General features: G+C 37.9%; 1 protein-coding gene across 2 annotated transcripts in view; it reads left to right on the top strand.

Moving 5' to 3' along the window:
• The first annotated feature begins 1,491 nt into the window (after positions 1–1,491).
• The window catches only part of LOC123877548, a 47,182-nt gene continuing 31,084 nt past the window's right edge, over positions 1,492–17,589 (top strand). For both annotated transcript variants that reach the window (XM_045924360.1, XM_045924359.1), the window contains exon 1: positions 1,492–1,605. The gene's annotated coding sequence lies outside the window, so the exon portion shown is untranslated. The remainder of the gene's footprint in view (positions 1,606–17,589) is intronic.

Genomic DNA, 17,589 nt, shown 5'->3' with positions numbered 1-17,589 from the left:
TCTAAAATATCAATAGATTAATCTCTAAAATAACAATAGTTTAATCTCTAGTTAAGTACAACAGTTTACCGTGATGGTGGCAGCAGCCCTCCATTTGCGGTCAAAGACCCAGATCTTCACCTTGCTCTTGAGCATGGTTTGGCAAACCGCTGCATTAGTGATGTGCCGACCAGAATTTTCAATGTCGATAAAATGTGTAATGTTAATATCGAAAAAGTGGCTGTACTCTGCGGTAAGTGCTCACAGAACCGTGCAGTCACTGTCAGAAAATTATCAGACTCGAAACGTGTATTTATGTCAATTCGTTATATTTTGTAAAATACTAGCTTTGTCGTTTATTTAATAATACTGCCCATGATTTCAACCACGAGGATTGGGGTTTTATTGTATTTATTTAAAAACTTTTATTTTCCCAGGATCTATAGGACTGGATACAAGCTATCGTTGAGATAAATTTCGTCAAAATCGGTTAAGCGCACGTTAAGAGCCATAAAAAGTTAACAGACAGGCAGAAACTTTCGATATTATAAGGATAGACTATCATTATACAATATTAACGTGGTGCAATAATTTATAGCTATTAGTAATAACTAATAGTTGCACTATTAAAATAAAAGAATTATTACCGAACACAATAATATTATTGTAAATCGTTAATTGATATCCCATCTCGTCTATTGTGACTTATCCATATATTCAAATATAATAATAACATAACCAAAAATAATCCACTAGGTGTGATAGAGATTTACTTTTGCTAGAGTTGTCAATGCTTCAAACGTAACTTAGCTATTATGAACCATCACCAAAAAATTAACAATCACCCACAAAGGTAGTAAGAGGGAACTGTAGAGTGTAGATGAATGTTCATAACCCAAAGTCTGCTAAAACAAAGTTATCACTTACAGCTGTACCTTGCAGGAAATAATGTACATCGACCTTTAGAAAGAGATAGCGTTTAGTAGAGCGTTGTCTCTGTCGTCGAGACCGAGAAAACGTCACATAGGTGTGAGTGACAGAGACAACACTCTACGAAGCCGAAATCTTGATCTAGACAATATTTCCTGCCGGCTACTGTATTAACTGTGGTAGACTAGTAGCTGTGATAGCCTAGTGGTTAAAACGTCCGCCTCCTAATCGGAGGTCGGGGATTCGATTTCCGGGCACGCACCACTAACTTCTCAGTTATGTGCGTTTTAAGCAATTAAATATCACTCGCTTTAACGGTGAAGGAAAACATCGTGAGGAAACCTGCATGCCTGCGAGTTCTCCATGTTTACAAAGGTGTGAAGTCTGCCAATCCGCATTGGGCCAGCGTGGCAGATTATGGCCTAAATCCTTCTCATTCTGAGAGGAGACCCGTACTCAGTAGTGGGGCGGAAATGGGTTGATCATGTACTGTATCAATATCGATACGTCGACTTTTTCACACCTCTACTCGATCTCAATGGTGCGAAGTCCCTCTCTCTATCTAAAGACAAACTAGTATCTCGCCGGTGTCCGTGTAAACCGCATGTAGCTACTACTGACCTGTTTACTGAACGACTTGTTTTTTTTTAATCTGTGCTCAAGTGACATTTGTGGAATTCGCGCCATTTTATTGAGGTAAGCGCCTTAGGTTTTTGTTTTGTTCTATTTTGAAATGAAAGTTGTTTTTTTAATTATTCATCTACCTACTTGCATTTTGTTGTTTTGTTTGGTAGTGATAGTGAAAGTTATTTTAATGTTACTCTAATACGATAAATCAATGATTTAATAATGAAAGTGGTTCGTGATAGCAGCTTTTATCGATATTTTTGAAATATCTACCTACCTACTTACTTATTTTTTTAAACTGACTACTAGTTTTAGTTCTATGGTTTTAGGGTCTTTCGAGCTTTTACAATAATTATCTTCATAAGGTTACCTAAGGTAGGTAGACACTAGTATAATCTTATATGTAGGTATATAAATAAAAATTAATGTTTGTCTGTCTATTCGTTATATGTGCTTTCGCGCCTGGTTCATCCGATTGAGTTGAAACTTTGTACATTGTTGTTGGCATTTGCGTGTAGGTTTTTGATATAGTACCATCAACGTACAATAGATGAAGCGCGAAACGCATTGCAACGCCCGGCATAGTTCGCGACAGGTGGAGATGGCAATCGGGGTATGAGGTGAGGGGACGCCCCGCACACCCGCGTTATGCCACACCGGGCTAGCGTGGGGCTGTGTGCAGCCCCCCCCCCCCCTCTCCATTGCCATCTCGACCTGTCGCGTACTATAGGTACATGCCGGGCATATGCTAGCCGGTAAAATATAATGGGGTAGGTATGTTACAAATACATACCTACCCCATTATATTACGAAGCTGCTTTGAATTGGTTGTAGGTACTTCAGTCTTGAAGCCTGAATAGAGCAACGGTTAGGAAGTGAAATAACTTTTAAAAGGTCATAGGTTGACCTGCTCAAAGCACCAGCTTTGAAAGCTTAGCTGAAGGTTACAGGGAACACTAGCCAAGTCCATGTCTAACGCCTAGGTAGGAGGTACGGTCGATCTACCTATTCTTTTTTTTAACTTAACCATTCCAAATTTTTTAACTACCCACAGAAATTGAAAGCAAAGAATTAAAATTGAAATGATTTCATGTAATAACTGGCTAGAAAGTAGATCCATCTATTAAGTATATTATCTTCATACCAACAATACATATAAATGCAAAAGCGTGTTTGTCTATCTGTCTGTATGCTAGATTTTCAGGGCCCATCCGCTTAACCGATTTTTATGAAATTCGGAGGACAGAGTCAGCTTAGCTACATCCCGGGACGGTCATAGATAGGTAACTTTCTATCCCGGAAAATCAAAGAGTTCCTACAGGAATTAGAAACAGCTTGCATGCTGGCGACGTGCATCTATCCTGGGAAATCAAAGAGTTCCTACGGGAACTTTAGAGGTCCATCAGTCTATTTTAAAGAAGGGTAAGTATCTACATTATAGGTTACTTGTAGTTGTATCCCAGCTAGACGGATATTAACAACTTGTTATCCCAGACTATCATAGAGTTCCCACGGGATTTTATGAAAACCTAAATCCACGCGAGCGAAGTCGCGTTCATCATCTAGTCACACTAATATTATAAAGGCGAAAATTTGTATGTATGTGTGTGTGTATGTTTGTTACTCCTTCACGCAAAAACTACTGGACGGATTTGGCAGAAATTTGGAATGGAGATAGATAATATCCTGGATTACCACATAAGCTACTTTTTATCCCGGAAAATCAAAGAGTTCCCACGGGATTTCGAAAAACCTAAATCCACGCGGGCGAAGTCGCGGGCATCGGCTAGTCAAGTATAAATAAAAGAGAATGCAGGAAAGGCATTGTCTATTTACCTACTCTATGGCATAGATCAATATAGAGCGATCAGAACAAACGTTAAAAGAAAAATGTGTGAATCTTTTTTTTTTTTGATGCGTGACTCTTCCGCTATATAAAGTCGATCTCTACACTCTATACGTGTGAAATTACTTTCTGAAATGAAATTTATGCCGATCGCACACCTACCGCGCGTCGAATTCCTTTTATAGGTACGCAAACGCATACTGATGGATTTTGAGTAGATCCGTGAGGCTAAGCGTATGCTAACACAGGATATACCTACTTAGCAGATTTTGTAATGCATGAACTGAACGTATTGAGAGCATGCATACGCTATGGTGCAGGCATGTGGGAAAATAAAGTGTTCCAACGGGTCACTTTATACTTATAATAGTAAAGACTGTAAGGACGAACCGCGTTTCTGAACGTTTCAATATTGTGGTATTTTTGATAGAAAGAAAAAAGTGTAAATACGCCAACCATAGACCACAGTTCGTCACGTTCAAATTTCAACTTTGCACGCTAGCGACCATAGTTACCACTTTCCACGCAGACTTCAAAGAGCAAAGGAATCCTTTCCGAGCGAGTGAGATGAAAAATTATTTTACCACTTGCTTTAACATTGTGAGAAAACCTGTATGCCTGAGGGTTCTCCAATGCAGTTATTGTTCTCAAAATATATGTGTGAAGTCTGCCACTCCGCACTTGGCCAGCGAACTATGGTCAAACCTTTCTAATTGTGAGAGGGGATCCGTACTCAGTAGTGAGCCGCGCGGCGTAATGAGTAGGAAAATGGCCAACGCCCACTAAGTTTTTGTTTTTGTTTTGTTTGTTTTAACAGAGAGAGTCTTATACTAACTCCTCTCCGTAAATAGAGTATAGATGTGCGTTCATCTTTAATGAAACGTTAGCTGAATAGATGTAAACAAACATTTGACCAAATCTTAGTCTTCATAGGTGTACCCAGACAGATGTATTCATAAAGTTTTCTTTTTTGTCCAAGCACAACCAAAACATCGCGGCATCGTGAGAAAGTATCATTCTCAGAACAAGTTTTAACCGAATAACTTTTAAAAGTGAAAGAGTAAATCATTCTCATCTATCTGAGTGTAAAATGAAGGAAATCCGGTACTCTAATTTCATTGCCAACCATTAAGTATATTGAACAAACAAGTCTTCGAACCAGTGACTTAGAATATTGAAGTCATTGCTTCCGCCCTAGTACCTACAGTCAAAGTTATATTGACAGCTGCTCTAATAAGCCAGTTATTGGAAGGAATAAAGAATACAACGTACCTACCTAATACGAGGGTGGGTCAATAAGTCCTTAGAATAAAGCATTAGAACAGGTTTTCTTTTGAAATTTTTTATTTATTTTTCAACATAATCTCCTTGGAGCTCAATACACTTTAACAGACGTTTCTCTAATTTCTTCAATCCATCAGAAAAATAAGATTTTGGAAGATCCTCAAAATAAGCATTTGTTTGATCAATAACTTCTTTGTTCGAAAAGAAACGTTGTCCAGCGAGCCATTTTTTCAAGTTTGGGAACAGGAAAAAGTCACTGGGGGCTAAATCTGGCGAATACGGTGGGTGATCGACCAATTCGAACTTTAATTCTTCGATTTTAGCCATTGATTTTACACATGTGTGAACGCGTGCGTTGTCCTGATGAAAGAGAATTTTTTTACGGGCCAAATGAGGCCGTTTTTCTCTTATTATGACCTTCAGCTGGTCCAATAAAGGTGCATAATACTCCCCTGTTATTGTTTTTCCTTTTTCCAAATAGTCAACAAAAATAATTCCACGTGCATCCCAAAAAACAGTAGCCATAACCTTACCAGCTGATTTCACTGTTTTCGCCTTCTTTGGACACGGTTCACCACTAACAATCCACTGCTTTGACTGCTCTTTTGTCTCGGGAGTGTAGTAGTGTATCCATGTTTCATCTACACGAACGAACCTACGAAAAAACTCATCGGGATTGCGTTTCAGGAGTGCCAAAACAGCTTCAGAGGCAATCACTCTATTCCGTTTATTTTCGATTGTGAGCAAACGCGGCACCCATCTTGCGGAGATCTTTTTCATACATAATTTTTCATGTAAAATTGAAACAACGCTACCTTTTGAAATCCTAGTAACCTCAACTATTTCACTCAACTTTAATCTTCGGTCAGCCAACACCATATCATGGATTTTATTAATCATTTCTGGCGTAGTCACCTCTAAAGGGCGTCCAGAGCGTGGTTCGTCTTTTGTTGATGTACGACCACGTTTAAATTCATTTAACCAGTTGTAAACAGTTGCAAATGAAGGAGCAGATGTGCCATGAACTAAATCTAACTCATCTTTTATTTCTTTAGCAGTTAAGCCTTTTATATAGTAATGTTTAATCACAGCTCTAAACTCATTTTTTTCCGTTTTTGAAAATGAACGATTTTTTTTTTTCAATACACGAGTAAACACACAACAACTCAACCTATCGATCTGAAACTATACAGCATACCTAGTCGATAGTGCCGCAACATAAAACCGGGCCGTCGAAGTAGTAGTGGCACCCCCTCTAGGTTTTTCTAAGGACTTGTTGACCCACCCTCGTAACTCAAAATTTAAAATTCCCCTAGACACAAAAACCTCTATAAGAAAATATAAGAAAACTAGAAAAGAGCTGATAATTTTTAAACGGCTGAACCGATTTTCTTAGATTATAGCTAAGAACACTCTCGATCAGGCCACCTTTCAAACAAAAAAATAATAAATTAAAATCGGTTCATTAGTTTGGGAGCTACGATGCCACAGACAGATACACAGATACACACGTCAAACTTATAACACCCCTCTTTTTGGGTCGGGGGTTAAAAAAAGAAACCGTCACTTTCGTCATCAATCTGACTTGAGAACAATTTTTTCCCCTTCAGAACGTCATCAGCTGATAGACATTTGTTTTAAATTAAGATACAAGTTAGCCCTTGACTGCAATCTCACCTGGTGCTAAGTGATGATGCAGGCTAAAATGGTAGCGGGCTAACCTGAAAGAGGTGTGTCAGTTTTTATTAAACCCCAAACCCTTTGATTTCTACACGACATACGCCATACAGAAAACTGTGGCCAAAGCCATAAATTATGTGGTTAATGGAAGTAATAAAGAATTTGACTCAGAAAGTGAAATACGTTCTGAAAATTCCAAATAAGGTCCGCTATGCAATACCCCAACAAAAACAATAAATGTCAAAAAGATGTACTTACCTACATTCTTATTTCTTACCCATGTCAAGTTCATAAATTTAAAGGGCATGATTTACCAACTTTCTCTTGAACCGGACTATAACGTATGACGATGACGCAAAGGACGCCAAGGACCGCCTTTTTGATACAAAACGCGGTCGCCAGTGCGTTGACACTGTTAGAAAGTGATTCTAGTTTTGCCAATCGTCTGCGATTTTCCTAGACTGGGCTTAGAAGTGACAAGCTGGAAGGCCTATGTCTAGCAGTAGATGTCCAAGGTCTTGTCAACGTATGACGAATATGGCGTATGATGTAAAGGATACAAAACTGGTTAGCGGTGCATTGACACCATAAGTTGACACTGATAGGAAATCGGCTAGTTTTTTTTTTAAAGATGTTAGCCATGCTAATCATGACTAATAATCCCCTTTCCTCTCAAATTAAGCGTAAAGCTTGTGCCAGGAGTGGGTACGACAATAGTGCAACGGGTGGGGTTTGAACCGCCGCTTTCGGAACTCAGTCCGCTCCTCAACCGTTGAGCTATCGAGGCTCAAACAATTGCCAATCGTCGACGATTTTCCGGGACATTACTTTTTTGGTGGAGATAGGTATGTACGCCCTGGTTACCAACGCTTCCCAGCCGGTACAAATATTAAGTCGGACTCTTGCCGACTAAAATCCCACGGTGTTCCACGTGGTAGCTGGGCTGCAGAACCATTCAATCATGCTCAAACTGAGAGCCTATCTGTGCTTTCCATCAGGCATTATTACCGTCAATCACAAGTCTATCTTGGCCAGATAGGTACATTAAATTTTTTCGGCAAGATTCTCATTAGAGCCAAGTGGCCCAGAACTTTAAAGACCGGCAACGCATCGGCGGTACCTCCGGTCCTGCTAATGTTCATGGGCGGCGGTAATCACTTAACATCAGGTTAAGTGATTACCGCCGATTACAGGAATTCTCGTATGCTCGCTATTTTTATTAAAAAAAAAAAAATTGGAACCGAGACCGTTTGTAATACCAGGTAGTTCAGTTTTACAATATTTGCCCATTTGGAAAGCTAAACATAAACGAAGATTTATTGATAATTTATTATTATTATGTTAAGTATCTAAGCCATAGACTATACATATATACTGACCCATGTCACTTCTAATCACGCAATACTGTAGAGTACATTGGCTCGTAATACCTAGTAAGTGTTGTAATAGTATAGGTACACCTAAGTACTTACCTATTGGTACAAGTAAAAGATTTAATAACGGTCAGCTTCAGTGGTTTTAACTTTCTACCAGAAGAGTAAATTCTTTGATGATTTTCCTCGTCAAGCCAATATACCCACATATCTACTTCGTCTAACACACGCACTTTACATTCCTAAGGCGCATGCGCGATATACATTAGTGAAATGGGAAATGTCGTATGACTTTATGAACGGAACCGCCCATTCGACATTCTAATCACACTAAATTATGTTATTCGATTTCTCAAATTAACGACCCTAATAATATTATGTAGTACTAGCTGACGCCCGCGACTTCGTCCGCGTGGATTTAGGTTTTTCGAAATACCATGGGAACTCTTTAGTTTTCCGGGATAAAAAGTAGCCTATGTGCTAATCCAGGATATTATCTATCTCCATTCCGAATTTCAGCCAAATCCGTCCAGTAGTTTTTGCGCGAAGGAGTAACAAACATACACACACACACACACACACACACACACACACACACACACACACACACACTTTCGCCTTTATAATATTAGTGTGATTTAGATCAATGCCCTAATGTAGTTTTGAGTAGTAGCAAGTGAATTAGAGTGAGGGAACTCTCGGTTTGATCCTGAATCGACGATTGTCAAAGAGCCTCGATAGCTCAACGGTTAAGGAGCGGACTGAATTCCGAAAGGTCGGCGGTTCAAACCCCACCCGTTGCACTATTGTTGTACCCACTCCTGGCACAAGCTTTACGCTTAGTTGGAGGGGAAGGGGGAGAATATTAGCCATGCTAATCATGACTAATATTCTTTATAAAAAAATATTAAAAAAATATTGGTGCTGAAACGTGGACACTGACAAACGGCCTTGTCCACAAATTCAAAGTTGCTCAGCGAGCTATGGAGAGGGCTATGTTAGGAGTTTCCTTGAGGGATAAGATCCGAAATGAGGAGATCCGCAGGAGAACCAAGGTCACTGACATAGCCCAAACTATTAGCAAGCTGAAGTGGCAGTGGGCAGGCCATGCTTGTCGTAGAGGCGATGGCCGTTGGAGCCGGAAAGTCCTTGAGTGGAGACCGCGTTTAAGCAAACGTAGTGTGGGACGCCCTCCAGCACGATGGACCGATGATATTAAGCGGCTGGCGGGAAGTGGCTGGATGAGGAAGGCTGAGGACCGGGTGTGGTGGCGCTCTTTAGGGAAGGCCTATGTCCAGCAGTGGACGTCCACAGGCTGATGATGATGATGATGATGATGATTAAAAAAATATTAGGCTATGGTGACGTAAAATCAAAGAAAAATAGGGCTACTTTAGGGCTACCTGCGTCAAATGTTTGACGTGTGCATTTGACGCCTGCCGGTGACGTCGAAGCTTCGACGTTTTGTTGGAAGTTGTCTAACTGGCGTGAACTGTGGCAAGTAGTAGATACTAACTTTCGCGTGTTACTAACTACTAAAACAAATGTCGGGCTGCCCTTAGCGTCGCGGGTACTGGAAAATACATACCTACCTACATTGTGAGCATAGGTTTGCGTGCAGTAAGAGAAAACTACCTTTCCGAAGTTAATTTGGGATTGGATATTATCTTATGTAAAAAAAAGTACCTAGATACGTTACATAAGCGTCTAAAGTGCCCATGACTAAATAATAATTAAAACTACGGCATTGGGTCACATTTCTTAACCGCGCGCAATCTCTTCTACTCTCATCTCCATCTTGTGCGTTTTTAACCCCCGACCCAAAAAGAGGGGTGTTATAAGTTTGACGTGTGTATCTGTCTGTGGCATTGTAGCTACTAAACTATTGAACCGATTTTAATTTAGTTTTTTTGTTTGAAAGGTGGCTTGATCGATAGTGTTCTTAGCTATAATCTAAGAAAATCGGTTTAGCCGTTTGAAAGTTATCAGCTCTTTTCTAGTTACTGTAACCTTCACTTGTCGGGGGTGTTATAAATTTTTAATTTACACTTGTGTATCTTCAGTTTCACTGATCAGCGAGCACGCATTTTATACGCCATATAATAAAATTAACGTTACATAGGTACTTGACAGTTGAAAAATCAGCCCTAACGGCGCGTTCACACGCAATTAGTTGAATTACACTAGCTTTACCTAAAAATCGCGTGCGACACGAAACTATTTTGGTGGGATTATGAAATCATTGCATGCATTATAAAATTGGAAGTTAACACGTGTAACTTGAGATACAAAATTTTTCAAGTCAAAAATAGGTACTTGAAAGTGTTCAGTTTAAGGAATTAGTCAAAATGAGAGTTTTACGTGAGTTACTCACAAATTAGTCGGTACTCTGACTGATTTCTTAAACTGGACACTTTCAAGTAAAGATTTTTGTATAAACCTGTGGAAATGATACTGCCATTGTCGCAATTAAAATACCATAAGCCTACGTTGTCGTATTAGTTTACAAATTGCGAAAAACCAAATTAAATTTGAATTTCGCGGGCAGACCCGTCTAGTGCACCTTAATCTAAGCAAAGTCAAAGTCAAAATCATTTATTCAAAGTAGGTACAATTGTACTCCTTTTGATGGTCAAAATTATTTACGATATAGTGGTGTCATTTATAACTTAAAACTAAAGCTACGAGGGTTCCAAGAAGCTAATAAAATTTTATGTCACTAATTTCGTACAGCTTATGCAAAGTACCATACGAAAGATCTCCAATTTGAGTAGACAGCAGCGTTCAACTAAAAACAAGTCGATATTGACTGAACATTAATGTCTAATAGATATGTATGTATTTGCTTTACTCTCATTCAGACTCTTCCAAAGATTTCTACACGTCTCTGTATATATCTTAACAAAACAACACCTTAATCTTTTTGCAGCTTTCGACCTTGGCATAGAAAGTTGACCATTAACGCAGTATAGCTATCATACAGTTCAGAAAAGAATACACTGGCAGTTGTGGTATGGAGCTGCAAATGACCTAAGTCTCGATAAAGCGAACACGCGGGTCTTTTCATTTCGTTTCATTTCTCGAATTCATATAATTTCAGTTCTATATGATGTTGTTTCATGGGGTGGTTTCCCCGGTTTGGCAATCATAATGACTCCAGCAACTTTCAATTGCACAGTTCAATCTCAGTTCCACATGCTGTTATTCGTTATTTTATTTTATTGCGCTTGACGCCAATCATGCGGTCTAGGTCAAGAGTGAAAAGGCATTTTCTAGGTAAACGCGTCCCAACTTAGGCCACATCATCACTTTTCATCAAGCGTAATTGTGGTCAAGATTGTGTAATGACTTAAAAAAACTGTTTTCAAAGTACCTAACTTAACCGTGGCAGTCGCGGAGATATTTGCTCGTATCCGAACTGTATGATAACTGAACTATGCCATCGTGTTTTAAATGCACTCAAGGCCTGACCGATGGAAGCTCGAAGCTTGCTCGTAAATCAAAAGTTATGACTATGTTACTTTTACTTCACTTATAGCATTAACAAAATGACGGACATGTTATTAGTACTTAGCTTTCATTAAGCTATAGCCTTTTTTAAGCTATAGTATAATAATTATAGGTAAATAAAAATTGATTGCCGCATATTTGAAAGATTATCATCACTTGAGAACGGCTTGATCGATTTGGTTGATTTTTAACCCCCGACCCAAAAAGAGGGGTGTTATAAGGTTGACGTGTGTATCTGTGTATCTGTGTGTCTGTGTATCTGTGTATCTGTGTATCTGTGTATCTGTGTATCTGTCTGTGGCATCGTAGCACCTAAACGAATGAACCGATTTTAATTTAGTTTTTTTTTTTGTTTGAAAGGTGGCTTGATCGAGAGTGTTCTTAGCTATAGGTAATCTAAAAAAATCGGTTCAGCCGTTTAAGAGTTATCAGCTCTTTTCTAGTTTTCTTGTAGAATAGAAGGTTAGATAACCGTTAGGTTCATAATATTATGTCAATAGACAAATGTCAAGCTGTCAAGATGGACGTTGCCTAAATACATAATTATTATTTATTTATTTGAAAATGATGTTTTGGAAAACTCAAATACTTTGGATCGTCGGGGGTGTTATAAATTTTTAATTTACACTTGTTATTTCTGCGTTTGTCAAAACAAGGTTTTTTCAAAGTTTTTTTTTTAGAAAATCTGTCGGAAAAGACGAAAAGGATGGTAATTTTCCCCTTTAAAGAGGTTCCCTTTATAATGCAGTAAAGGAAAGTTAGAAGACCGGATTTATTAAAATTTCTATTCTCATTATTTCGAATTTTGGATGATTGCATCAAAGATAGGTACCAGAAAATTCAAAATCTACAAAACTTCGCGAGAGTGCAATTTTGGAACCTGCCTGCTATTCTCGAAGAAAGCCTACCTACTTTACTTACATTTAGGAAAACAAAGCCACATTATTCAACATAAGTTTTGTTTACAGTGAAACCTACTGATCTTGGCTTAGTATGTTAATTAGTTATTCAATTTCATTATGAATATTAATGGATCTCTATTCAACTGCCAGTCTTTAGGGAATATTATTATTTTCATATCCGTCTTATTTGAATGCTCGGCGTTAGAAATTCTTCCCTTTTCAAGCATAGGTCTTCTTCATTCAAACTATTATCCTTTACAACCATAGCTCTGCTTCATTCAAACTATTATTTTATAGCTTATTCCCGCGACTACGTCTACGTGGACTACACAAATTTCAAACCCTTATTTTACCCCCTTCATCATGATCAACCCATTTCCGGTCCACTACTGAGTACGGGTCTCCTCTCAAAAGAGAAGGGTTAGGCCATAGTCTGCCACGCTGGCCCTATGCGGATTGGCAGACTTCACACACCTTTGAGAACATGGAGAACTCTCAGACATGGAGGTTTCCTCACGATGTTTTCCTTCACCAAGCAAAGCACCTTCATAAAGCAAGTGATATTTAATTGCTTAAAACGCACATAACTAAAAAGTTAGTGGTGCGTGCCAGGGATGGAACCCCCGACCAGGCGACCTCCGATTAGGAGGCGGACGTTCTAACCACTAGGCTATCACAGCTTTTTACCTCCTTAGGGGTTCCATTTTCAAAAATTCTTTCTTTGCGGTTGTCTGCATCATAATACCTAGCTATCTACATGCCGGTCCGCCCAGTAGTTTGAGCTGTGTGTTGATCAGTCAGCTTTTCCTTTTACATATTATTATGTAGAAAAGATGACTGACTGACTGATCTATCAACGCACAATTAAAAGTCAGGCAGTTAGTCAAAAGTCGCACGAAATTCCAAGGTACAATCACTAGCACCAAGACGATAATTTGACGATGAAGTTCATCGCTTTGGGCGGCAAAAACGCTTTTAATTTCACTTCACAACCGTGCGGGTTCGAACCCAGACCACTTTCACTTGAACAAACTGTAATTTGATGGTGAACGAGTTGTTTGGCCGGACTTAAGCTAAATATGATCATTATCTACTGCCAAGTGCCAATGTGCTTATAGAAACTAAAGGTTTGTCCACGCTATATAAAAATCTATCCTAATATTATAAGCGCCCAGACAAATGGACAAGACTTAAGGGTGTTAAGAATCTATGTAAATAGCTATAAGAGTCGATACAAGATATTGACACAAGTGTAAATTAAAAATTTATAACACCCCCGACAAGTGAAGTTTACCCAAAAAGAGGGGTGTTATAAGTTTTACATGTGTAGGTATCTGTGTATCTGTTTGTGGCATCGTAGCTCCTAAACGAATGAACCGATTTTAATTTTGTTTGTTTTGTTTGAAAGGATGGCTTGATCGAGAGTGTTCGTAGCTATAATCGAAGAAAATCGGTTCAGCCGTTTGAAAGTTATCGGTCTTTTCTAGTTTTCTTATAGAGGTTTTTGTGTCGGGGGTTTTCAATTTTCGAGTTATAGATAATTATAGCTAATATGTTGATACTAAGTAAAAAATTTGTAAAGTTTAAAAAAAATTAACAAAGTTTCAAATTATCGTTTTAAATTTTTTAAATTTTCCATCTCAAATGATATAATCTCATTTACAATTAGGTGTAATTTTTCATAATAACATTAATTACTTTAAGTATGCACCTATAGTTAAATGAAAGTTGAAGAAGATTTAATGACGTCATTATGCCAACTAGAAAATATAATATGCAAAGAGGTAAAAGTCGCATCTGGGAAAACGCGTTTATTTTACTGTTATTTCTGGTTTTTAGGGTTCCGTACCCGATGAGTGTCAAGGGGATTATCTATTACTAAGACTCCGATATCCGTCCGTATGTTCGTCCGTCCGTCCGTCAGTTTGTCTGTCAGCGAGCCTGTATCTCGTGATTTTGTTTCACACGTATAGCAAACGAGAAATAAAAATATACTTACTTCTTTACAAATAAACTTTTACAAGTGCTTTTGAATCGTCAAGAGAATCTACCACTACTGCATTGCATTGATTCGCAAATCGGAATGACTTTGATATCAGCATGGCTTTTTGAATCAGCAAGAAACTCGGCGGTTGCTCTTTTCAAATACCTATTTAGTTCACATTTATATTATGCGATGTATCTACTTAGAACAACAAGGCTATGTATTCTTATTTTCTTATTTTGTTTTTCCTTGTTAAACCTGAGACCTAATAAAGACTATTTATTTAAGCTTAGGTACTAACACTTATTTGAAACTTATGTGAAAAAGTGACTTAAGTGAAAAAGTGTCTATCTGACTAGCGAAAGAGTGTCTGTTTGACTGTCTGTTACCTTTTCCCGATGGAGTTCCCACGACATTTTAAAAAATCCCTAAATCAACATTTAGTTTAAAATTGAACAAATGGTTTAGAATAATTAAAAGATATATTAAGTAATTCTTCTTCTTTAACTCATAAATAAATCAAAAAAAAGAAAATGGATTCACTTCGCCATGATATAATAAACAATTATATTATGTAGGTACGTAGATATGACAGACATGCGATATTAATTATTATTATATTCGTATTTTGTGAAACTGTGCGTGTCTATAAGGTATCTACTGAGTCACTTTCTCCCTTGAGAATATTTACTATACTTTTACTGGATTATTTCCAATATTTTATAAGCATAAACTTCATTAATATTGTTTCTTTATAATATTCATAAAAAACTAAATCCACGGGCATCATATCATACGGAAATGTTTGATTTTCTGCAATCAAAAGGCCTTACATCCACGCACAAAAGATCACGCCGATCCGTTGCTTGCTCCGTTGCAATAAACAAACATCTTTCGCATCTAACTTTATATATACTGACAACTAAAATTGAACTGTCTGTCTGTATTTTCAGAATATCTAACCTATATTAAGCTCATATGGTTATTTAAACTGTACCGTAGTCCGTGTGAACTGTACCTGAATCACAGGTTTTTAAATCCTATCGATCTGTTTGAACGGGCTAATCTTTGAAATGGCTGAACCTATTTTGCTGAGACTTTCACAGACAAGTAGAGGATTAACCAAGGAGTAACCTTTAACCCACTTTCAAAAAAGAAATAGTGTTTTTCTACCTATGTACCTACTCCGAAATTCCTGAACCGATTAGTGCATTTCTTTTAATCGATAGAGAGAAACTTTGCAAAATCAAAGAGTTCCCAAGGAATTTTTTTTAAACCCTAAATCATCTCGTTCATAATATGGGTAGTGACTAGCGACCCACCCCAAATATTTCTTTCATACAAACCTTGCCCTGAAATAACGAACAAAAAAATCAGCCAAATCGATCGATCCGTTCGCAAGGATCTATACATACAATTATTGATTTATGTGAATCAATAATATTATAGAATATGGATTACAGCAATGTAGCAAAGTATGTAATGCAGCATGTAAAGTTATAACATCGTATAGTATTTCAAACATGATTCAACGGTTTCGCCACATCACTTTCGCTCATTTGCTCTCCAAGTATGCAGCTTACTATAATCATAAACAGAAACTGTGATAAGTAACGTTATTCTTAATTAGTTTAATGTTTCACTAACAAAGTACAGTCAAAGGCCGTAAGTCGTTTAGCACTTAATGATCACATTCACATCATTGCGCACGCGCTAGGTGTGGGAATTGCTACTCGAATTCTAAGGCCGACCGTACACTGAGGCAACAAATTAGTGTAAATACAAAAAAGCCGGTCAAGTGCGAGTTGGTCTTTATAGAAAGAAAACAGAAAAAGTGTTTATTTAGTGCCACGGGAAGTACAGAGAAAATAATGATAATCCATACTAAATTATAAATGCGAAAGTGTTTCTGTCTGTCTGCTACCTTTTCACGGCCCAACAGTTAAACCGATTCTGACGAAATTGGGTACAGGGTTAGTTTATATCCCGGAGACGGATATAGGCTACTTTTTATCCCGGAAAATCAAAGAGTTCCCACGGGATCTTTAAAAACCTAAATCCACGCGGACGAAGTCGCGGCCGTCCTCTAGTATAATAATAATGGCTCGAGTTAAGATGCGTGGTGTGGGGTACCAAAATGGACTCCACTCAGCATTTGCTGCACCCGTGTCGGGAACGCAGGCACAGCGCTGGTCTTCCGTGGTTCCCGAAGTTTCGGACAGTGTAAAAGATAAGATAGAATTTTACTTAATAAGTACAAGGAATGTGGTTAATAGATAGGGTTAGCATAATAATTTAATAATAAAGTAGGTAAAAATAGACTAAAATAAAGAAGATAGGGGTTGAACCCTAAAAGGACTCTGTGCCGCTCCACTTAACTCTGCAGGTGAGCGTCGCGCCTAAGAGTAAATTGAATTGAAATGGCATAGGTACTATTAATGTAAATTGAACTAAACGAGTGTTCCTAATAGCACATAAGTTTAGAAAGTACTTACTTGCCTATTTTTTTCTTTTGTTCTCACAAAAACATAATTAGCGATTACCATCTGGTACAGTGAATAAAGTTCTAAAGTAAAGTGGCGTGACGTTGCAATTAATAACTATATTTAATAACTATTTCAACTTTAAACCAAGTTTTTGTGACTCTCAATTACTTAAAATTCACAAAAACTTATTTTAAATGAAATCCTATTAATTTAGCAACAAACGAATGTAAGGTCAATTTTATACTTATAAAGTTAGTCACCCACCCAGTTGCATACCTACCGAGTACTGAGTATGACTGATTGATCTATCAAGCACAACTCAAACTACTCAACGGATCGGGCTGAAATTCGGTACGCTGATAGCCATTTCATTTATGACGTAGACATCTAGTAAGAAAGGATTTTTCAAAATGAAACTCCTAAGGGTGTAAATTAGGGGTTTGAAATTTGTGTAGACCACGCGGACGAAGTCATGGGAATGAGCTAGTAATAAATTACTAAGCACCGCTGCTATGCCACACTATTGTCGAAGGACATCCGAGACGTGTGAGTTTTTTTTTAATAGCGAGCAAACTAGCAGTCATGAACATTTGCAACACCTGGGGAACCACCAATGCATTGCCGGTCTTTCAGGAATTTTTTAATCCTTGAATAACCCCATGTTGAAATCTAGTGAGAACACCACTGAAGGAACCTAAGTTGGTCCTACAGCAGTTTGCTTTATGGAGAACTCTCGGCAAGCAGGTTTCTTCACGATATTTTCATTCAACCTTAGCAACCATAAAAATCTATGTTTAACCTAATTTTAATAACATAATCATTAATTTAATATGTTAATCATTGACATTAATCCGTTTATTAGCAAAGGTGATTAAACGAGAGAAAGTTGTAGGTTCTTACCAAAGGTTATCAAATAACTGATTAATGATAAGAACTCATAATCCCCTTTTCATTTTTAAAATATTAACTGTACTTAATCCAAAAATAA

This window comes from Maniola jurtina, chromosome 24 (genome assembly GCF_905333055.1).
Source record: "Maniola jurtina chromosome 24, ilManJurt1.1, whole genome shotgun sequence".
Lineage (NCBI taxonomy): Eukaryota > Metazoa > Arthropoda > Insecta > Lepidoptera > Nymphalidae > Maniola > Maniola jurtina.
The sequence above is the reverse complement of the archived record's forward strand: the minus strand, read 5'-3'. Positions and strand labels throughout refer to the sequence as shown.